This window comes from Haemaphysalis longicornis, unplaced genomic scaffold, assembly GCF_048455015.1.
Source record: "Haemaphysalis longicornis isolate Haplotype H1 unplaced genomic scaffold, Haemaphysalis longicornis Haplotype H1 scaffold_6, whole genome shotgun sequence".
Taxonomy (NCBI): Eukaryota; Metazoa; Arthropoda; class Arachnida; order Ixodida; family Ixodidae; genus Haemaphysalis; species Haemaphysalis longicornis.
Window position 1 is genome coordinate 13,752,895 of NW_027526407.1, and position 24,592 is coordinate 13,777,486.

The window sequence follows — 24,592 nt, forward strand, 5'->3', positions numbered from 1 at the left end:
TTTTGCGCTATTACATTACGAAAAAAGTACCACACAAACAGATAGCTAAACGCTACAAAATAGTGCGTTGATCAGTTCGTGTTAGAGCACTCATGTTTGATCAGACCAAGTCAAATATTTCGACGCGTACTCCATCTTGAACAATGGTTTTGGAACGCATATGTTTGTGTTTTTTGAATCAAATATACAAAATAAAGTTTGGCTTCGGCATGTCTATAACCAGGGTGCACTGATCCATCAAGTGTTGAATAGGTAATGATTTCGAGGTCCTTTTTAAGATTATAGTATATGTGTATCTTTATTTAAAAATATATATTGCATGTCTCATTAGCTGCAGCTAAAGCAATACATTACGTTTTCTTTTTTGCGACTATCAGAGTCCTATATAATGGATGCTCGAGCTCTTACTGCTGCAGTGAGCTGCAACGTTGGGATGGAAGTGAACAGAGTTCTGCCGATTTTTGCCACGGCTGTCTACCTTTTTCTCCAACAAATTGACTTCACAGTATCGTATCACATTAAAGAGTTTCCTAAGACTCTTTCAAGACATCCGTTTACAAAGGTATGGTTGTGGTTAAAGGGGACAACTTGACAGGTAATCCCTGAAAAACCATAAATTGTGTCGTTGTAAGTTTGTAGTCATGCTTAGTGTTTCTCCAAGACGTTTTGTGGATTTTAAAGCACTGGTCAAAGCCCGTTCTAAATGTGATTTGAGCAAGTTACGTACGAGACACATAAAGGGCCTTCTAGATCACAATGCCTGCACTGTTTCCGCATATAAGTTTACGCTTTTTCAAATGGTCATCTTGTTGAGGCATATACCACGTCGTGTCATGTGATGCTGTAAAAACGTTGTCGTCTCGAACGCAGCCGCAACTATAATGAACTAGGACATAACCCAATGTTGTGACCGTAAAACGAACCTAGTTTGTTATTGTGCTTGGTTGCAATTTTTTACCGACTCATTTGTAGCTGTCGTCACGTACGGTAAATAACGGCCAGATGTGGCTATTTACAGCACAACTCATACAGTTAAGTAGAAGCCGTAACTTTACAATATTATTTCGAGCGGCAATGCGTTAGATGTTCTATAGTAGCTAGTAACTCAACATTGAGGCTTAGAGAACCAGAGAACTAGGATTCTACAATACACAGAATTGGAAACAACAAGTGCCATGCCGCTTTTCTTGCTGCTGTGTAAACTAACCGCGTCTGTTGGCCAGCACAGGTCTACTAGTATAGGTGCCCTCATCGTATTGCGCCCATAGATTCCAGAAAGGGCACTAATTCTTTTTTATTTTCGTTGACTTCTAGAGGCCCCTTTTGAAGAATAACATAATAAGGACTTTTTCTGGTTGTGTTTATTGTTTTTAGTTGTAGCGTGCCCTTATTGACATTTCATTATTCGTTTAGGCTAATTTCATTCCACCTTTCCTGCGGGGACTAATTATTACTATTGGCTGCAAAGTTTCTGTTCAGGGCAGCCATGTTCTGCCGCCAAGCCACTGGCTTCCGGAACTTCATCGTCGATTTCTGGGACCCTGACAGTGATGCAGATAATATTGTAACCAATCATGAAGCTTACGGAGTTAACAATCAATGCTCCGGAAGTACAATGCCTACCACCGAGAACTAAAAGTAAGCGTTTTTGGCGTTCATTTTCCTCACGACGTCAAAAACACGGGATGCAAACTGCCTATTATTATTACAAAGGGGAAAATAGGTATAGTGTGTAGATTTTGGGGTATTAACTGAGGTAGCAGTAATCTCATGTAACTGGCCCCTTTATTGCTGTCAAAGAACTTTTTTCGTTCGCCCTCAGTGTCGCTGAAAAACAACCAAATATGGATTTGCTATTAAACGTGCTTCTGTCTTAAGCAACTAAGTAGGAGTGAAGTAACCCGCTAACATTCGCCCGGAATGCGGCAAACGCTCGTGGATTTCCTGACTGAGAAAAAGCCAGTAGGCCACACACTGTTCTAATTTTATTTATTTCTGGTCAACTTCATTAAATGTATTACTCATTCACTTGCTCATTTGAGAAACATATGGGAAGGTAATTTAGGAAACACATGACAGGTGCAGTAAAAGAAATCAAATACACCAAAAATTAGGTTAGAAAAGGGAAACGCCCAAATGTGTTCACCCAGAGTGGCATCGAACACGGGTGGCGAAAGCTAGCTTATTTCAATATGTCTTTAATTTCCTCTTTGTTTGAGCTACCGCGTTAGTCCTAAGTATTTATATATGCTAACACCCTGACGACACATCAGCGGTATATCACAAGGAGTAGAAAGACGGAGGAGGGAGGGTGTATCGAAGCGAGAAGGCAGTTTGTATATTACTTTAGAACATATCTGAAGGTAGTTATTAGTTTTGGAACAATGAAATTCATAAAACTTACACTTTAATGTTATATACCTATTGTGGTGGAGTAGCATCCGCGTAGTAAAGGAAACAGAGTTATGTAACATCAATAATGAAGGTCATCGAGGCGCCTCCTCGGAGTTCTTTTTTGCCATTTGCTGGAAGGTGAGCTCACTTCCCACCAACTGATCTTCGCGTCAAGAGTAAAAAATATTTACGGTAGCTTTACATGTAGCATCGTAAATTAAAAGAACTTTTTTCACATATCGATTTTGCTCTCCCCATGATGACCTAGACCATTAACAATTGTTCTCAATACGCTTTCATCGCCCGGAACGCTGTGTTGGTGTATTAGTACTGTCTGCCGTCCGCGTTTTGCATGTTATACTGATGGTCTGTGCTACGTATTAGCCGTACACTATCTCAATGATCTGCTTTACTATCGGTTTCTTTAAAGTATGGCCTGCACAAAATGAGCCCCTCGCTCAGTGGATGCTCAACATGAATGCAAATCGATGCACTGACGTCGCTACCAACTAACGAAAGCTTTCTTAACTTTGCTTTGGAGATACGTTTTTTGTAGCGTGAGCTACATGGCCGAGGTTGAGCAGTTTTCTCTGGTTCCTGGAGAGCCGTGCTGCGCATGCGCGAGGAGCAGTGACGTCACACAGCACACAGAACGTTGCTCGCTTCCCGGCGTCTCTCACACACCACACGCGCCCAGCATCTTCGCCGACCTACATTCCACATGTGGCGGCACGGTCCACTTAATGACCATGTGAGGGGTGGCCGGGTGTGTAACCGATGGCTCGTGCGTCGAGGCAAAACCGGCGTGCGCCCGTGGAACCAGCCGAACTCTGAGGCGATTAGTGAAGCTGCGCCGGAGCCGCTTAATAAATATTTAAGTCTAACATAATGCGTATACTGTGTGTGTGTCATTGAAGCAGCAGTGAGCATGGTAATCAAGCTAATCCTAGACAACCACGAAAGCTAAGAATAACCAGCTGAACCTTAGCTCACGCTGCGTATAACCTGGTATAGCCGAGCTAAGCCACTGCTTATTTTTTACCCTAAGGAAAAGTGGTATTTCCCCTGCTGAAGCCATAACAACAGTTTAAATTTGAAGGTGACGGTTAATAAATTAGACAAATTGAACATCTTAAGTATTCGTTGCCTCGTTGTTTTTTGTTGGGAAATTTTTGTTTGAAACTCCGCCATGTATATTCAAATCCTCTCGCCCTTCTCTTTTATAGACGGTATTTGTTGAAAAGTTTAGCGGTCAATTTCTTCGCTTGGCAACACTGGAAATGGCCACAGATATGGCCGATGCGCCACGGACACGGCGCAGCCTGGGTCACTGCGGCCGCACGCCGAAGAAAAAAAAAACACACCGGCGTGCGTCATCTGCTCCGTTCCAATCAGATTCTAAACTGTGGCGCCAACAGTGATGTTACTAATCGCACTCACAGTGAACTCTACGCAATACTTTGTGTTCGCCGAAGAGATCGTAACTTGAAACACAGCCATGTGTTTCACACTCGTGCTTAGCACGGACAAGTGCCGCCATCCCGCGGAGCCCGACGTAACGAGTGACGGCGCACCGTGGCCTCCCCAATTTGCTGCCGGCGTGCGCCGCTGGTAGCCGATCGTGAAGGCCACCGACGCACTCACACGAGCTCCATTCGATTCAGACGCAATTCTCTGCAACGCCTGCACCGTTGCACGGTGCGCTGCACCAAAGCGTTCGATTCGCCCCTGCAGGAATGGTGCCGTGCACCGCGTCGCTCCATTGCTCATGGTGCTGCAGCGGTGCCGCCGCGGTGCAGACACCCGCTGCACCTGCTACGGAGGAGCCGCAGCGATTCGGTGCCGTGAGCGTTGGGGCGTTGCGGGTTGGCAGGCGGCTACCGGCAGTTGCGGCGACCGCGTGAAGATGTCCCTCGAGCTCGAAGATGCGTGGGACAAACTCAGCGTCGCCGCTAATGCGTACGACGCAACCCAGATGGCTGTAAACATCCAGTTTTAGAGGACGACAGGCGAGGATGATTAGCAGACGACTATGCCGGCATTTCGCTCGATTGTGAACACGCACGGGCGCTACTGACGGTGCAACCGTGATGCACGGCACCACGGAACCACGCTGCTGCACTGCACCGCACCAGAGAACTTCCCCTGCAACATTGCCGTGCACCCCTTCTGAATCGAATGGAGCAACGGTTAAATGGAGGAGAAGAGGGGTGCCTGATCTGCGGGCCGTGCGCACAACGTCGCCTAGCAATAGACGCTTGGCCACAGATATGGCGGCGCACACTTTTCCTTCATGTATTCCACGCCATTGAATACCGAGGATAGCTTTTTATAGTATCTTCATACCAAATTTTTATCTCTTAGCACTATTATTTGTAAAAATATAAACGTTCTTTTTTTAGGCGTGGGGGTGGCCGGGCTGAGTTAGGTGTCAAGACCAGTAAAACGAAGTTAGCTAAATGTCGCGACAGGATAGCCTCCTAAAGAATACAGTCGCGTTATCGCCGGGCTGTTCCGAAAGTATGGCAAGTAAAGTTAGCTCAATAGGCGCGTTTTAGTAAAGTTTCTGGCAAACGCCGAAAGTGAAAGAACTCGCAGTCGCTGTATAGCCCTAATCAGTGAAGGCACCGGTGAAAATCACAGAATCAGCAAGTAAACCACCTCGTGGGGCCGTTAACCGTTCAGATAGGGTAAAAAACGTACGCTGCATTGCACAGGCACTTATAACAAATAATAACAAGGAAAGCCCGCAAAATAACACCGCTCACCGAAACTAATTAGAAACAAACCTCAATAACTGCAAGCGTAGCCGGCCATGTGGCAGGGTTAAATTGGAAATAAAAAAACCTTATTAGCTGGGCAGGGGTGTGGGATTGTTCAAAGAGATAAAGAACTTCCGAAGCATCGTACTGTAAGTCTACGTACGGAAAAAACTCTAAATAGGCTCAGCGCTACGTCAGAAACGCCGTAGTCATACCGGGCTAGGGAATAAGACAAACACCCTGGGTGACACGACTAGCATCGCAAAAAGTTTAATGACTCAAAAACCCTTTGGTACACAAAAGAGTACAACCACTTTCGTTAAGCACCCGTGAAAGTGCTACCCATTTATATAATCTCTTTTATGTAGAAAGTAAGAAAACTGCCTATTTGCATACCTGTCCTAGTGCCAATGTTTTCGGTCTTTACAGGGAACAGGGTTACCTCACCTCCTCGCGACTCTGCTAAATGGTTAGCTCTGTTAACCCACTAACCCACTCGCGACTCTGTTAACCCACTAACACACCTTCAGATACTGTTTGCCCGACTGTGCTTCAAACTACCGTTTTTTTTTCGGAGCAAAACACTTGAGCATAGCAGTGACTTACTTTTTCAGCGGCCAGACATCAGTGACCTTGTCATGAATAAGCCAACATCTGCGGTAATTTCTTCAGAATCGTGCTTTTAAAAAGAAACCGGAAAAATTCTTGTGCAGTATCACTGCAGGCGTGCGCGGCAACGTCGTCCACGGAAAACGTCTCTCTCTCTCTCTCTCTCTCTCTCTCTCTCTCTCTCTCTCTCTCTCTCTCTCTCTCTCTCTCTCTCTCTCTCTCTCTCTCTCTCTGTTTTGTCTGGCTCTCCGGGCACAACCTTGCCACGCAGGTATGGAGTACTACCTGCTCCGGAACCAACTATCATCATGGATACCGAAAAGCTACACCAGGAAGGTGACTTTGCTAAGAAGACTATTGGGGACACCAATAGCACTCCCTCACCAGAGAATGGCCTGGTCACCCTGCTGTAGTATGTGGCCGCCACCTACCATGGCTAACCAAGTACAATCTAGGCCGTCAGTACCCAGCAGCTGTAGAGCCCTTGTCCATTACGGCGTCAGAACAACGAGTAGAGCACATGGTGCTAAGACTTTCTCGGTCTATGCAAGCCGCTTCTGATACTTGACTCCAGGAACGTTCAACGCGCGCATCCTGTCTATGGAGGGAAGTTAAGCTGTACTACTAGAAGAGCTCTCGGATAATAAATGACACATTCTAGCCTTGAACGAATTTAGACTAGGACAAGGCTTCACAAAGATAATTTGGGCGTATATTCTGTGCCCTAGTGGACCCTTGGAAAAGAGAGCGTGGGCTGGGATTTTTCACTTCCAGAAATAGAGCAGGACACATGAAGGAGTTGTAATGGCGGAGCACCTCAAGGGCTCGGGCGGTTGGCGTTTTGTCGCCAAACGAGGGTCAAAAAAAGTGTTTAATGGGAAACATCGGTTCAAGATAGACTAACGCAATTTAAACTAATTTAAACTACAGGAGTATTCAGAGTGAGTTTGCAGTATTAAGAAGCATTTCTTAAATTTCGTCTCAAAGTTGATTCCAAACGCTAGGTTTTCTGCTTTAGAGCAAACTTCTTTGCATGCTGCGGCATGTGGCACGAAGAGAACTTAAGGCTAGTCTGTGTCTCACTTATTGCTTAAACCCGGTTGAACGCAAGAGAGGGCGCCACCAGCTCAGCAAGGGCGCGATTGCTACTCTTACCGACGGTTCTTCAGCGCCCCATCGGCACGCAGCGTGTGCAAAAAGAGCGATTTACAATTTGTGAATACACTTATACACTGAATGCTCGCTCCTCCTGTGGTTTCGCATTAATCGAAATGGCCCGGTTTTTTAGCTTTAGCGAACCAGTCGCGCCTGTTGGGATCAAGCTAAACAAGCGATACAAGTTGAAAATTGTACCAGCACTAACTAATTGCACTAAAAACCAGCTATGATGGTGAAGAACTAGGCATCCTCCACGAGGACGTCCAGTCGGCAACGAAAAAGGCAACTACGGAGTTCACAATTGTGATCGAATACTTTAACACAACGTTTTGTAAGACGAAAAGAGAAAAAATTCAGTGGGGAACTTTGTTACAGAAGTTGCAACAGTTGATAAGAAACAATGGTTGAACGTGAAGGATAAATCACCTGACTGGAAAGAACCCCTTTTTTTATAAAACAAAGATAGAGTTCTTCAACATATATATTAACCCTGGTTATACGTACAGATTTCCCCTTTTGCTGCTAGTAATATCGAACCTTTACAGTTTACATTTAGGACTATATGACGATTATATTGCCACAAAAATGTTGCGTAGTGGGCGTTTTAAAAATCTAACTTAATATTTAAAACCAACTCTGACCTCAATCAAATCATCCTAATCCAATGATTAGAAAATGTACATGGAAATTCATGATGGTACAACAAAAAACGAAAGGGACTTCATTTCAAGTTGCAACGCATGTATCGTGCAAGACATAGACTTGCCAAGTAACATTAGAAGCAGTGATCCAATGATGGTTAGATGCAGGCTAAGTCTGAATCTCGGGGGGAAAGAAGGAAACTCGGGAAAACTAAGAAACCGCGCATTGAGTTAGTCAGGGCCAGACCGCAGTAGATAAAACTACCTCTACAAAACAAATTGGCGCATCTGAACAAACAGAACGATGCCAGTGTTGACAGGGGTAATGACAACCTAACATTGGCAATCAGTGAATCAGCAGCATCTGTGTGAGCAATAACATGTAGAAAACAAACTGAAGAACTAAGAAAACCCAGAAACTAATTGAGAAACAAAACAACGTAAAAGTGTCAAGTACGCTGGATCAGATCAAACAAGCCGATCTGTCGAAACTGTATAATTCAAGTAACAGAAACGACATTCAAGAATATAAGATGGCAGTGATTGAAGAAATGCTTAAAAGTGGGGGAAGATTGAAAGAGCAAAACAGAAACCTAGCCGTCGCATAGAAAGGATGCGCGCACTAAGAGACGAGAAGGGTAAGATAGCGCACAACAGAAGAAATAATAAAGCTAGCAGAACCATTCTACACCAGGCTTTATGTCAGCTACGTTAGACCAGGGGAAACTACTGAGAGTACAAGCTGAACTTGCGATGTCAAACCAGTAACTAAACAGGAGGCAGGAAAGGCTCTCAAAGGCATGAAGTATGAAAAGTTGCAGGTGACGACGGCATAACGGTGAATATTATGGAGAATGGAGGAGATATTATAGTGAGCACTATTAGTGACCTATCTTCGCAATGCTAGAAGACTCAGAACGTCCACATAGCATGTAAACACGCCAACATTATTGTGATTCATAAGAATTGAGATCCCAAGGACATTAATAATTGCTGTCCCATCAGCCTGCCCTGAGTTGTTTACATTCTACATACCAAAGTTATGTTTACCCGCACATGTGAAAGCATGGATTTCCAACACCCTAGAGAGCAGGGTAGGTTTAGTAAGGGTACTCAACCATGCATCATATCTATGTGTTCAATCAAGCAATAGAAAATCCACAGACGACACTCAACGACTTCAGATTTTATTTCTAGACTATGAGACAGCATTTGATTATCGTACACTTCAGATCAGTGCTAAGAGCAATAATAACCAGGGAATGAATTAGACCTAGATAAGACTTCTATAAAACACACATAAGGAATGAATGGGCAGGTTAACTGTCCACACGCCAAACAATAAATCGCCTAACCGAAAGGTACTAATGCAGGGAGATACCATCTCGCCAAAAACATTTCACAGCATGTGTAATGAGGTATTGAGAACGCGTAAGTGTGAAAACGTAACATTAAGGACAAACGGAGAATATTTGAGACATCTGAGGTTTGCTGACGACATAGTCTTGCTGAGTAAATTCCAGAATGCCTGCAAAAAATGCTAGAGAAACTAAAATCATAAATCACGCCCAGGAGCTGAAGATGTGTATAAATAAATCTAAAGTAACGGGGCATAACCGTACCAACGTCCACATCACCTTACGAAACGAAACTCTGGTAGAAGTAACGTATAAATACCTGGGTCAAATGGTTAGTGCTTGCCCAAACCGAAATTGAAATCTCGCGCAGAATATAATTGGCTTGGGGTGCACTCGGCAAACAATCCAAAATAGGAAAACGTACGCTACTTGTGTCCCTCCAAAGAAAAATCTACAATACATACTACTGGGTATTGTAAGCGAAGGGGAAACTTGGCGCCTAACTTAACAAGTTTTGAAGAACCCTTAGGTCAGCTGAACACGCTATGAAACGAATGTTTTGAGTAACACTTAAGACAGGATACCAGCTACCTGATTCACAGCCCAAAGTAGAGCTAAAGGAAATTTAAATAATGAAAAGAATTGAACTTGGGCAGGCCACATATTCAGATAAAACGAGAACCAGTGGACCGTTAAGGGGACAAATTGGTTACCAAGGGATGGGTCAAAAAAAAAAAAGGTGAATTACTCTGATAGAGGAAGGAAATAAAAAAATTCGGGGCAATCTGCGGACTCTAGTAGCGCGGGAGAGGTGTCGTTGGAGGTCATAGAAGATGTCGTCGTCCTACAGTGAAACTTTCTAGGCGGAAGACAATGATGATTATAATGATGATGGTAACGATTGTCCTGTATAAAGCGAAGTGGTCCCAATCACCCGTTGCAGTAGCTCCGACAACACCAGTAAGACGGGCATATTCTGAGCGTATTTTATTACAACCGTAATTAAAATTAAAGTGGACGTAAAGTTTCTTGCCAGAGTCCGCAGTGCGGTTTCAACGTTTCAGTACAGCTAGCTCATAATGTTTGATTTCTAATTCTTTTGATTGAGAGCATATCAACTTCGTTTATGCAAAAGAACCTTCAACCAAACCGAACTGCTCAACACAACATGTTCGTTGGAAGGTATTTTGCCCTAACATGCCCAAGTTAACGGAATGAGTCACGCACTCCCCAAAACACAGACAGCCGTCGTTGCAGTTAAAAGTTCTAAGACGGATGGACAGAAGCAAAATTACCATCAACAGCACAAAACTGACCCCGCATGGGCCTTTGGATTGCTGCATGGCCTACGTAAAGTGACGAAGCCCCAATTTGCTTTCGCGAACGACTACGAGGATGCAAAAGACGCACCTAGTACCACATGTGTGCGGACATCGAACGTGTACTGCCCTCTGAAATTCAGCGATGGCAGAGGTTCATTGTGGTCTACTGCTATGGTGATCAACTCTTAGGCTTTTCTCCGAGACGCCGTTTCAAGAAAAAGTCCGTGAACGTTTGCATGGTGCGCGAGTTTGTGCATCTTTCCCTGTTTAATTTTTAAGTAGAGATACTGTTTGTGTGCGTGTTTGTGTTCTCGGGCATTTATTCATTTTGACCATATTTATTACTAATTAGAGGAAAAAGCTACCTCGATGCCAGGCTGACCTCGATCGGTATCATAAAAGTAACCTTCCCTCCCTCCCTTTTCGCAGAGCTAGCAGCAGCTAAAGGAACACCCGACAAAACACATAATGCTAGTGAATAGTCTTGCATGAGCACTGGCAGCGAAGACTATAAACGCTGCAGATTTTGCGAGAGTTGCTTTTTTAGAGTTTTACCAACCAAGTGAATGAAAAAGGAGACATGCCAGCCAACAGGCCAGACAGGCCAGAAAGAGACAGCCAGCAACAAAAAAGAATTGGCTCACTAAGTGTTATAGTGGTTCGGCTGAAAGGAGTGTCATATAAGGTTTTTCATTTCTTTTCCCCTTGAGCAAGGCCGCCTGAAGTTTGAGATCACGCCTTAAATAGTTGATGCAACAACACAATCCGCAAACGCGTGCGCTCAACGATTCATAGGACTGCCGTGGACGCGTACATTGAAACAGGCCACACGACAAACTTTAAGCAGTACAACGTCTTACAGCACGTGCGTTTTGCCTTTTTGGCTTGAGTACTCAGATAAGTCAACGAGACCGCGCACAATGCCGGTGCGTCACAGCCTGAGATAGCGGCGAGGCAAATCAAGTCACATGTAATTTGTATAACATAGGAGAGATGAAGCATGCCGTCACCCCGATGTTAAGAAAAGGCCATTTCTAGTCATCATCATCGCCGCTGTAGTTTTTTACTGGGTGCTGACAAATTAAACAGGCGCTAAAAAACAGCCTGATTGGCTTATAGCGTCAGGCCAAAACTGCCAGCCAATCAGAATAGGCTGGGTGCTGGATGCCGGAGCTCAGAAACTTGCAGTCAGGATTGCACTTAACCGTAAATATTTTGAACACCAAAAGCAGCAAATAATTTGAATATATGATTCCTTAAGACAGAAAATTTTGCCAACGTGTGTAATATTTATGCATCAAAATACAAATTCTGAACTCTGCTGTCGAGTTTCTCGCTGCTGTTGTAACCGATGCGACGTCGCCCCTTGACGCGGTTGTACGGTTTCCTTGTGGGCACCCTGGATTTACCGGTCCTGGGCGGCCTCCGGGAAGTTCAATACGGCGTTTGAAGTGGAAGTCGCACAGGAATAGATGCAAACATGCAGCATCGGGTGGCGTCTGAGGTAGTCCATGGAGGATCCTGGACTGATAATCGAAACCTGGTAATAATGGAAAGGTAATCAGCGGGTGTGTGCATTTTTAAAGATTCTTGGGCTACTTAAACCCAGAAATTTTGGTCTGTCTGTCTGCCTGTCTGTCCGTCTGTCTGTCTGTCACTCGATTAAGCCACCCGGCCAAAGCAAAACAATGCCTGCGCAATAGTGTTATATAGTCACAGCTAAATCTATACCCGTCTATGTCCGGTGTAATGTTCATACTTGCCAACATTGTTGAAGAAGAACAAGACATTACGCAAATATAAGACAACAAATCAATACAGAAGTGATATTTGCAGTGTTCCTTTATAAAAAAATCAAACATGCTTGACTTTTCGGAAATTAAATACTTCATCAACTGCAGAAAAAGAATTCAGTACCCCGTCGCCTGCTGTCGCCCGCGCCACTATAGCTTCTGGCGCCATTTTAAGAAATCAACCGGCAACAGTTACTCAAGGTTCCACTAGATAGGTTCCACGTTCTTCTTGCAACGCACGTGGAGTAGGGAAACGCGGTTCTATAATCGTTGAAGTAGGGCGCCTCGATTAACGCGCGTCTTCGCCGTACGGCAGCGTTCGCATCGAGACACCCGGTTTGGTGCAGTGGAACGCGGGAAATTTAAAATGAGTTAAGCAAACCTTTGTCGTCTTTACCTTGGGAGGAGCGCGACGGAAAAATAACAACATCATATGTGAGCGGGAAAGCGAAGGGAGGTATTTACTTCGCAAAAGCCGATAAAGACTATTGTCTTTTGACGGCATTTGCAACGAAACGAGAAGATACGCGGCCAATTTTTTTGTTGTAATTAACGATTTATGTGCGGAATGCCATCGTACAATGCCGTCGTCTTTTGTGCACAAACCATGCTTCGAACACATAAGGTCAAAGAAAAGCTGAAATGTAGCTGAAACGATCAAAGCACCGACGCTTTATACTGTGCCCGGAAAAAGAAACGTGGTAAGTTAATTTTCGTTCGGCTTTTTCTTGCGCCAGCAAGTTTTGGTACCGCAAACATATTATGGTTTGTCTAAGTGGTTTCGCAACGGTCCCACTCTGTGGCTCCTGACAGCTTCCAGTATTATATCGACGTTAACACTGCGCAATATATCTACTGTGGCCTAGGCGGAGGTGATGGGCGCAGCGGAGCGAGTAAGGAAGTTTTAAATCGTGGCCCATGCTCTCGATGAAGCATTGAGGAATTCGATGAAGCATTGAGGAATCGAGCTGTTACACCGTATGCGCGTTTTTGTACACGAGCTATGGTTATAAATGGAGCTGCCTTTTTGTGTGCTTGCACCAAAATTTTATTTAATTTCTGTAGGTGGGTCACCTTGAGCAGGGCAAATTACAGTGTGACACTGCGGAACTTATCGGATGTAAAGCTTCCCTTGAAACAAAAAGGACGCACGAGAATATTTTGATAAACTCAGCTTGGTAATAAAAGAGTTTTGCCATTTTTTGTTTGAATTTGAATGTGGGCTGAAGAATTTTTGTAAAGTTTTTTTTACTGTTTCTTTGAAAACTAAGTGACTGTTTTCTTTAAACAAATAGTAGTTCAGAAGCACAACCGCCGCGGTGACTCAGTGGTTAAGGCATTGTGCTGCTGAGCACGAGGTCCGCAGTTTCGATTCGCGGCCGTGGCGGCCGCTTTTCTGATGGAGGGGACATACAAAAACCCCCGTGTGTACGAGATTTCGGCGCATGCTAGCAATCCCCACGTGGTCAAAATAAATCCGAAGCCATCCACTACCACGCGCCTCATCGCCTGCGCTGCGTCCGTGGGTTAAACCCTACAATCAATCAATCAATCAATTCGTTCAGAAGCACCTGGACTGAGTAGATGTCACTTTGGTGTAAACGCTTGCTATGCTTAAGTCGCAGCTCTTGATCTCCCCAAACTACTTTTTTTTTTGTTGGTTTAAAGCGGCCAAGCGGACCAAATACAAGTTTGCTTTATTCGAAAAATAATAAACAGGTGTTTTCCTATTAGCGCCATTTTTATAAACGCCCAACCGGGCAGCGCCGCGTACGACCCCTAGTATACATAAATATATAACATATATATATATATATATATATATATATATATATATATATATATATATATATATATATATATATATATATATATCAAAGTTGCAGTCCTTATTGCCAGTGCTGTTTGGCGTTTTAACAGTGTTTTTATAGTGCCGAATGAGGTCAATTGATTTCAATTATTTTCATTAATTTTCAATTATTTATTCCTGCAAAAAAAAATGCAATCTGACCTCATTCGGCACTATAAAAAACACTGTTAAAACGCCAAACAGCACTGGCAATAAGGACTGCAACTTTGATATATGTCCTTACGGAATCCCTCGTCCCGTACGTCTCTGTTCTACAAAATATATATATATATTGCCGCGAACCATACATTGGGTTTGTTTATTTGTGTTTTGCTTTTACCGCCCGGCTGCGCCGGTCTGCGTTATCTCTGCGCCAAGGGAAGCGCGTGTTCCATTCTTTCTTTCTGTGCCGCATGTGTTATCTGTTGTGATAGGGAGAGCATTCCGATCTAACGTGAACAGCCCAGAATAATATTCTTGGATCTACTATGTTCTCGATGCGAATCGACGTTTCGAGAACCACGCGCGCCGAAAGATAAAAAGCCTGCAGTGCGGACGCCGGGGCATTCGATTCTGCGACGCTCGCTGACGCAAGTCACTTTGTTGACCGCTGCTTCGCCGCCTCTGTATTCTTTTGAGTTGTTAGGGGAGCACAAGTTCGCTCCAATAAACTTGTTTCTCCTGCAAGACAACTGCGTCGTCCTTGGCTTCGTGACATCTGGTGGAGGTGCTGGGTACGCACCCTTCATGCCCACTACAACCTCGAGAAGCCGCCAAGCCAGTCCAACAAGAGCCAGCCCCCGCCTGCAAGATTTACCACCCGAGTTCGGTTTGATGCCAGAAGGACCCAAGAGAAGGAACGCTGCAACCAACACCATGGTACAAGAAACAACGTCGCCAATCATGCTGCAGCAGCCCCGGGAACCGCCATCGTTCCGGGGAGCCCCCGCTGAAGACCCAGAGGAATGGTTGGAGAAGCTGGAGCGCGTGCGGATCTTCAACAGGTGGGACGATGAAGAAACCTTCCGGCATGTTTTCTTTTACTTGGAGGATGCAGCTCGAACTTGGTTTGAAAACCACGAGAGCGCCTTGACCGACTGGACGCAATTCAAAAGCGAGTTCCTTAAGACCTTCACGACCGTGGTGAGAAAAGAACGAGCTGCGATTTTACTGGAAACTCGAACGCAACACCCGAACGAAGGAGTCGTAATCTTCGTCGAGGAAATGAAGCGACTTTTTCGCCGCGCGGACCCAGGAATGACGGAGGAAAAGAAACTACGGTTTCTGATGCGAGGTGTGAAGCAAGAGCTCTTCGCGTGCCTTGTTCGCAACCCCCCCAAGACCGTGTCCGAATTCGCGTCTGAGGCCGCCGCGATGGAGAAGACGCTCGAAATCCGAACGAGGCAATACGACCGCCCAATCAATGCGCTGGTTTCGGAGACGATTGGTGCCAGCGCTATTAACTCCGACTCACTACGCGACACTATCCGCGCAGTGGTAAGGGAGGAGCTGCGGAAACTTTTCCCGATGACGACACCAGAACCTCAAGTCACTTCACTGACCGACGTGATCCGGGAAGAAGTACAGCAGGCTTTGGGAACTTCTGTGCCGTCCGAAGCACCCCGCGAGCCCGAGGCTATGACCTACTCTGCGGCTGTTCGTCGACCCCGCCCTGCCCCAACACGCCGTCAAGAGGCCCCGCCGTACCGCCGCCCACTGTCACCCGCCCGACCCCCGGTAGCCCGAAACCAGACGCCGAGGAAGACGGACGTATGGCGAACTCCCGATAATCGTCCTCTGTGCTACCACTGCGGAGAGGCCGACCACATCTACCGTCGCTGCCCATACAAGAGACTCGGACTGCGTGGTTTCTCCGTCGACGCACCTCGCCCTCTCCCTGGCCAACGACCACGTGAGATCGACGAGTATCTATCTGAAACCAGCCGTGGCCCATCCCGTTTCAACCGCTCGCCATCGCCCTACCCGTACCAATCGCCGAACCGCCGTAGCAATGCTGACTTCTCACGTGGAAGGTCCCCCAGCCCACGCGGGGGAAACTAAAAGCAGCAACTTCGGGAGGTAAAGTTGCACAACGGCGGAAAAATGAAAACCCTCCAACGACGCAGCGACTCGCTGAAGACCATCATTCACGACATGCCCTCATCCCTACGACCCGACCCAGCCCTAACGAGTCTCCTGAACACGACGACAGCTACACGGCGCGACGCGTACCCGACCTGACCGAGACGTCCGTTGAGAAGACGACGACAACGACGATGCACACTGCCCGACCGTCAACACGTACAAGCAGAGATACGACGCCCCGACGAACCCGAAACTCGAGGAAGACTGCTTCTGACGTCAAGGTGTCCATCGACGGCTTTGACGTAGTCGCCCTCGTAGACACGGGAGCTGACTATTCGGTAATGAGCGGACCATTTGCGTCTAAACTGAAGAAAGTTATGACCAGATGGGACGGTCCGCACATACGCACAGCAGGAGGCCACCTCGTGACGCCAAGCGGAACGTGCACATCGCGCGTCACCATAGACGGCACAACGTACCCTGCGGCGTTCGTCATTCTGCCTAACTGCTCCCGCGACGTAATTCTTGGGATGGACTTTTTGATGGACAACGGGGCAATAATCGATCTGCAGACCAAGTCAATAACTTTTTCCCCCAATCACTCCATGACGCCGGAACCGAACCCCGAACGACGTGCTGCTGTAAGGATTGCCGATGATCATGTCACCCTGCCACCCCGCGCAAGCTTGATGGTCGCAGTCTACTGTGAAGATGCTGCTCCTGACGTCGACGCTATCGTAGACACTGATCAAAGGGTGCTTCTCGACCGTGGTGTGTCGGTCGCAAGAGGCATTGTGCGCTTCAAGGAACACCAATCCCACATTCTGGTTACTAATTTCACCGAGGAGTACCAGCATTTAAACAAGGGCGCGGCAATTGCATTCCTCGAAGAAGCGCAAGAAGCAAGTGACGTGATCGTGGTCGCCGACTTTGAACGCACACCCGTAGAAACCTTCAAGCTCCCGCAGCCCTTGCACGTGAATCCGGCGCTACCGCAAGAACAACGAAACAAATTATTGGCTTTGCTGCGTCGCTATGGCGAATGTTTTTCGTCGAGCGCAAAACTACGTCAGACCCCTCTAGCGAAGCACCGAATAATAACCGAAGATGGAGCCCGACCTACCCGACAGTCACCGTACCGCGTCTCTTCACACGAACGGGAAGCCATCCGGACTCAAGTCGACGACATGCTCAGCGACGACATTATACAGCCATCGAAAAGCCCCTGGGCTGCGCCCGTGGTACTCGTAAAGAAAAAAGACGGCACATTAAGGTTTTGTGTTGACTACCGGCGACTGAACAAAATCACGAAAAAGGACGTGTACCCCCTCCCCCGAATCGACGACGCCCTCGAGCACCTCTGCCACGCGAAGTACTTCTCATCGATGGACCTGAAGACCGGCTACTGGCAAATTGAAGTGGACGAGAGAGACCGAGAGAAGACTGCATTTATAACCCCAGACGGCCTATACGAGTTCAAGGTGATGCCGTTTGGGCTGTGCACAGCACCAGCGACGTTTCAAAGAGTCATGGACACTGTGCTAGCTGGCCTTAAGTGGCACACCTGCCTCGTATACCTCGACGACGTAGTGGTATTCGCCCGGACTTTCGACGAACACCTTGCAAGGTTGGAGTCTGTACTCGAGGCAATTCGTACGTCGGGGTTGACGCTGAACCCTGAAAAGTGCCGTTTCGCATACGAGGAACTCAAGTTCTTGGGCCACGTCGTCAACGCCGCGGGAGTCCTACCTGACCCGGCAAAAACTTCAGCTATCGCGAACTTCCCTAGGCCGAAAGACAAGAAGGGCGTGCGAAGATTTCTCGGGCTGTGCGCATACTACCGGCGCTTCGTCGCAAACTTCGCACGCATTGCAGAGCCACTCACGCGCTTGACGAAAGACAGCACCCCTTTCAGCTGGGAAAACGACCAAGAAAAAGCATTCTGCGAGCTGCAAAAACACCTGCAAAGCCCGCCCGTGCTCGCTCATTTCGACGAAAATGCCGAAACGGAAATGCACACGGACGCCAGTGATATAGGCTTGGGTGCCGTCCTTGTCCAAAAGCAAAGCGGCTGCGAAAGGGTAATCGCCTATGCCAGCCGTGGTCTGTCGAAGGAGGAGAAAAACTATTCTGCCTCTGAGAAAGAGTGCCTGGCTATTATATGGGCGATTTCAAAATTTCGCCCATACGTGTATGGAAGGCCATTCAAGGTTGTAACAGACCACCATGCGCTGTGTTGGCTCGCCAATTTGAAGGACCCCTCTGGCCGTCTTGGGCGGTGGAGCTTGCGCCTGCAGGAGTTCGACGTTACAGTCGTTTATAAATCCGGCAGGAAACACTCCGACGCCGACTGCCTGTCCCGCGCCCCCGTCGACCCACCACCACAAGACTCTGATGAAGACAGCGCGTTCTTCGGGATCGTGACGGAGAGCGACCTAGCCGCCCAGCAGCGTGCCGACCCCGACTTACGCGTCATAATCGAGTACCTCGAGGGATGCAACGTTGCCGTTCCTAGAACCTTCAAACGCAGCTTACCAGCATTCAGCCTGAGAAACTCCGTCCTCGTGAAGAAGAATTTCAGCCCCGGAACAAGAGCGAATTACCTTCTCGTCATCCCCGCGGACCTTCGTGACGAAATTTTGGAAGCGTGCCACGACGACCCGTCTTCCGGACATCTCGGCACAGCCCGCACTATTGGAAAAATCAAGGCGAGGTACTACTGGCCCGGCCTTACCTCTGACGTCACCCACTACGTCCGGAGCTGCCGTGACTGCCAGCGACGAAAAACGCCGCCGACAAGACCCGCCGGACTTCTACAACCGATCGCCGTCCCATCGAGACCATTTCAACAGATTGGAATGGACCTTTTAGGCCCGTTCCCTACGTCACGATCACAGAACAGGTGGATTGTCGTAGCGACAGACTACATGACGCGCTACGCCGAGACCGCCGCTCTTCCGAGGGGGACTGCACAAGAAGTGGCAAAGTTCTTTATAAGCCAAGTGGTGCTGCGACATGGAGCCCCGGAAGTCCTAATCACAGACCGCGGAACGGCATTTACTGCGGAGCTGATGCAAGGAGTATTACGCTACAGCAACACGGATCACCGAAGAACGACGGCGTACCACCCCCAAACGAACGGACTAACAGAACGTCTGAACAAGACAATCGCAGATATGCTGTCAATGTACGTTGACGTTGAACACAAGACTTGGGACGAAGTGCTCCCGTATGTCACGTTTGCGTACAACACGGCTATCCAGGAGACGACGCAGCTGACGCCGTTCGAGCTTGTCTACGGTAGAAGGCCGACTACGATGCTCGACGCCATGCTTCCGCACGTAGAAGACGACGACCTCAACGCCGACGTCCACGGATATCTTCAACGTGCGGAAGAGGCCCGCCAGCTCGCTCGAGTTCGTATAACGGACCAGCAGCTGTTGGATGCGGGCCGCTACAACCTCCGACGCCGAGACGCCGAGTACCAACCAGGGGATCGTGTGTGGGTTTGGACTCCCATCCGACGACGCGGACTCAGTGAGAAGCTCCTGCGACGCTATTTCGGACCCTACCAGATTCTACGACGTGTTGGCCAACTTACCTACGAAGTGATCCCTGATGGTGACTCCGGCACATCACGACAACGCAGGCGGCCTGAAGTCGTCCACGTGGTTCGCCTAAAACCTTTTTACGGACGATGACGAACTTTTATTTTCATTTGTTCGGACTGTCGCTTATGTTAGCATCGGGTCGATGCACTCTTAGAGGGGGGGTAATGCCGCGAACCATACATTGGGTTTGTTTATTTGTGTTTTGCTTTTACCGCCCGGCTGCGCCGGTCTGCGTTATCTCTGCGCCAAGGGAAGCGCGTGTTCCATTCTTTCTTTCTGTGCCGCATGTGTTATCTGTTGTGATAGGGAGAGCATTCCGATCTAACGTGAACAGCCCAGAATAATATTCTTGGATCTACTATGTTCTCGATGCGAATCGACGTTTCGAGAACCACGCGCGCCGAAAGATAAAAAGCCTGCAGTGCGGACGCCGGGGCATTCGATTCTGCGACGCTCGCTGACGCAAGTCACTTTGTTGACCGCTGCTTCGCCGCCTCTGTATTCTTTTGAGTTGTTAGGGGAGCACAAGTTCGCTCCAATAAACTTGTTTCTCCTGCAAGACAACTGCGTCGTCCTTGGCTTCGTGACAATATATATATATATATATATATATATATATATATATATATATATATATATATATATATATATATATATATATATATAGCACCGCACGCGTTGTGCGGAGGTTGTGGGTTCGATTACCGCTTCCGGAAAAAACGGCAGATTTTTTCTTGACTTGAATTTTCAATTATTTATTCCTGCATAAAAAAGGCAATCATACCTCATTCGGCACTATAAAAAGACACTGTTAACCCGCCAAACAGCACTGGCAATAAGGACGGCAACTTTGATATGTGTCCTTACGAAATCCCTCGTCCCGTACGTCTCTGTTCTGTAAAATATATATATATATATATATATATATATATATATATATATATATATATATATATATATATATATATATAGGGAGCAGTTGAACTTTTGAAGATGGTAGAGAACAAAAGAAAAGAAAACAGGGCCCTGACGAACGCAAGTATCTTTGCTGAAACGTGGCAACAATCGTGCTTTTGTCTTGTTCAAAGTCAGACATAAGGGTTGGCAGTCAAGAAAACGTCGAAATGCAAAGGGGAGAGTGTCGCAGGTCATTGAAACAGAACAGATACAAAATTTCGTAAGACAGAAAGAGAGCGGAGCAAAAATGTCCGTCGGGTCGGATCCGAACCCACGACCTCCAGAATACGCGTCTTGTCCGATGACCACTACGCTAGCGGCGGGGCTATGTTCCCCTCCACATTCTGGGGTATTTATGTTGATCTATTTTTGGTTCCTGCGCTTGTAGGTTGTAGCCAGAAGCACTCGGACTACGCGGGGTGAAGGGGACCTTCTTTTTGACTCCCAGGCCGTGACTCGAGTGTCTACGGCATGTCGAGAATGGTAGACCAGCGTTAAATGCTATTAAGCTCTCTATGGCACCAAGACTGCCAGAACAGAGGCCCTCGCTAAGCATGTAGCGAGTCAGTATGGGAAATGACGGGCTCGTTTAAGTAAGGCAGAAATAAGGTGTGGCAATCAAGAAAATCTCAGAGAGCAAACACTAGCGTGTGGTCGGTCATTAAAAATATATATATATATATATATATATATATATATATATATATATATATATATATATATATATATATATATATATATATATATACATATACAGAAAGAAATGCCGGCAAGGCGTTGAATCGAAAGGCGTGGCGGCAATCGAAAGAATGCCGGCAATCGAAAGGCGTGGGTTCGGTCCCCACTCTGGGCGCGTGTTTTTCTTTCTTTCTTTCTCACGTAATAATAAAAAAATAATGTAACGTCACTAACGGTAAACAAATTGTCTAACCATTCCCCTATGCCTTCTTTGGCCTTGTAGACTGCCGGCATTTCTTTCTGTATTTTCCTAACGAGGCCCTCATTTCCAAACCTATATATATATATATATATATATATATATATATATATAGAGAGAGAGAGAGAGAGAGAGAGAGAGAGAGAGAGGCAGAATAAGGGATGGCAGTCAAGAAAACCACGGAAAGCAAAGGGGGGATTGCGGTACGCCATAGACACCGACTAAGCATTTTTGAGTCAGAAAGAAAGTGGTGAAAAAATGCCCGGCGGGTGGGATCCGAACCCACGACCAACAGAATACCGGTCTGGTGCGATGACCACTACGCTACCAGCGGGGCTATTTCCTAACCACTTTCTCGGGTAGTTATGTAAAGGTATTTTTTGTTTCCTGCACTTTGGGGCGGTAGCCAGCGCCACTCGGACTACTCGGGGTGAAGGGGACCTTCTTTTTGACCCCCTGGCCGTGACTCGAGTGTCTACGACATGTCGAGAGTGGTAGACCAGCGTTGAACCCTCTTAACATACCTTTGGCACCAATACTGCCAGAACAGAGGCCCTCGCTATGCATGTAGTGAATCAGAAATGGGAAATGAGGGGCCCCTCATTTCCCATTTCTGATTCGCTCGCTCTCTCTCTCTGTCTCTCTCTCTCTCTCTCTCTCTATCTCTCTCTCTCTCGCTATATATATATATATATATTTATATAGTCAGGTAAAAGATAAGAACAACTTTGCGGTTAACTTGTTTATTATAAATTAGTCCGACAGTTTCGGAAGTGGAACTTCCTTCCTCAGGGATTGTCCCTGAGGAAGGAAGTTCCACTTCCGAAACTGTCGGACTAATTTATAATAAACAAGTTAACCGCAAAGTTGTTCTTATCTTTTACCTGACCGTTTCTTCTGGCCCGTTGCAAAACTCATCGAAATCTATATATATATATATATTGTGAGCATTCGCGGCGTTACATTAATGGGATACGCAGTGCAAGCGATACCGCCACTATCATGGCCAGTGTGAGCACTGAGGGATACGCTTCCCAATCTCTTGAACTGACGCCCCATCGCCATTACCATCTGTAAATAATCATCAGCATCATCGTCGGTCTCACGCTTCCCGGTACGTTCGCTCCGAGGAGAACAATAAACGTCGTCTCCGAGACCTCGTCCCTCACTCTCTCAATATATATATATATATATATATATATATATATATATATATATATATATATATATTGCACCAGACCGGTATTCTGGAGGTCGTGGATTCGGATCCCACCCGGCGGGCATTTTTTCACCACTTTCTTTCTGACTCAAAAAGTTTCTCTGACCCGCCACAACCTCCCCTTTGCTTTCCGAGGTTTTCTTGACTGCCAACCCTTATTTTCTGTCTTATTTCACCGAGCCCCTCATTTCCCATTTTCTGATTCGATATATATATATATATATATATATATATATATATATATATATATATATATATATATATATATATATATATATATATATATATATATATATATATATATTTATATATATATATATATTTATATATATATATATATATTGTGAGGCCGTAGATAGAAGGTGACGGGACCGGTGCTTTCGCAGCTCCTTTGTTCCATGGCGTCAGGCGGGGACGAACTAAGATGGTGACCCCGGGTCCCTGCTGATGATGATTAGCCTAAGACGAGGTTGTGCCGGTGATGATGAGTATGTACAGCAGATGATGCTGTAGGTGATGATGATTAATACCAATGGGGACAAATATCTCCTAGCATGCAGCAAGACACAAACTCAGCCCACACTATTATCCCCCTCGTTGAAAGAAGTGGCCGCCTGGCCGCGTTTCAGAGTTCGTCGCGGCGGTTAAAAACCTTGAGCCGGGAAACTTGAACTATCTCGGTGCCACGATGGCGGCGGTCGGAACTTGGGCAAACCGGCGTGACGCGAACGTTTACAGGAGAGGTCGCCTCGAGAACCTTCTACGGACCAAGGAAACGACGCAAGAACTTCTCGCATAGGCCTGGAACACGAATAGGCGTCCACAGCAAGACTTCATCACCGGGTCGGAATTGAGGAGAGCGATGCACAGCGTCGTAGCGTTGCTTTCGATCCTGTTGGCTCGCTTCAGTGCGCATGCGGGCAACTTGGCGGCAGTGTTCAACGCGAGCAACAAATTGTTCAGGAGACGTCGCAGAAGCTGACACGGGAGCGGCGAAGAAGCCGGTATCCTGAGTTTGCGAAGGGTGACGGCCGTATACAAGGTAGTACGGGGAGTATCCGGTTGTGGTCTGAATTGCGGTATTGTAAGCATAGGTAACAGGAGGTAAGATGGCGTCCCAGTTGCGATGGTCAGGTTGAATATACATAGAGATCATATCAGAGAGAGTTCGATGGAAGCGTTCTGTGAGGCCATTTGTTTGGGGATTGTACCTGGACGTCATCTTGTGACAGGCTTTGGAAGCTCGAAGCAAGTCGGCGAGAATTTGAGACAGAAATGTCTTGCCTCGATCGCTTAGCAAAACGCGGGGCGCTCCATGGCGTAGCAAAATGTTGTTTAAGAAGTGAGCGATCTCGGTGGCGCTACCTGAAGGAAGTTGAGCGGTTTCGGCGTAGCGAGTCAGGTGGTCCACTGCCGTAACTATCCAGCGATGACCGGCCGCTGTCGGAGGCAAGGACCGTAAAGGTCAATACTGACCACTTCAAACGGGCTTGCTGGACACGGAAGGGGCTGGAGTAGACTGGCAGGGGCGGCGACCTGAACGGAGCTCCAGGGGTGTCGAAGGACAGCTCGGTTTAGTTACAGCTCGGGATCGAGTTGCAACTCCACCACTTGTGGGGCCGTAGATAGAAGGTGACGGGACCGTTGCTTTCGCAGCTCCTTTATTCCAAGGCGTCAGGCGGGGACGAACCAAGATGGCGACCCCGCGTCCCTGCTGATGATGATTAGCCGAAGACGAGGTTGTGCCGGTGATGATAAGTATGTACAGCAGATGATGCGGTAGCCGCAAGCTACTGGTGATGATGATTAATACCAATGGGGACAAATATCTCCTAGCAGGCAGCAAGACACAAATTCAGCTCACAATATATATATATATATATATATATATATAGGG

The 24,592-nt window shown here is 46.8% G+C and overlaps 1 long non-coding RNA gene across 1 annotated transcript in view; it reads left to right on the forward strand.

Moving 5' to 3' along the window:
* The first annotated feature begins 426 nt into the window (after positions 1 to 426).
* Positions 427 to 24,592, forward strand: part of LOC144141401 (uncharacterized) — a 52,125-nt gene continuing 27,959 nt past the window's right edge. The window contains exons 1-2 of the long non-coding RNA XR_013316583.1: positions 427 to 562; positions 1,469 to 1,638. This is a non-coding gene — a long non-coding RNA (uncharacterized LOC144141401). The remainder of the gene's footprint in view (positions 563 to 1,468; positions 1,639 to 24,592) is intronic.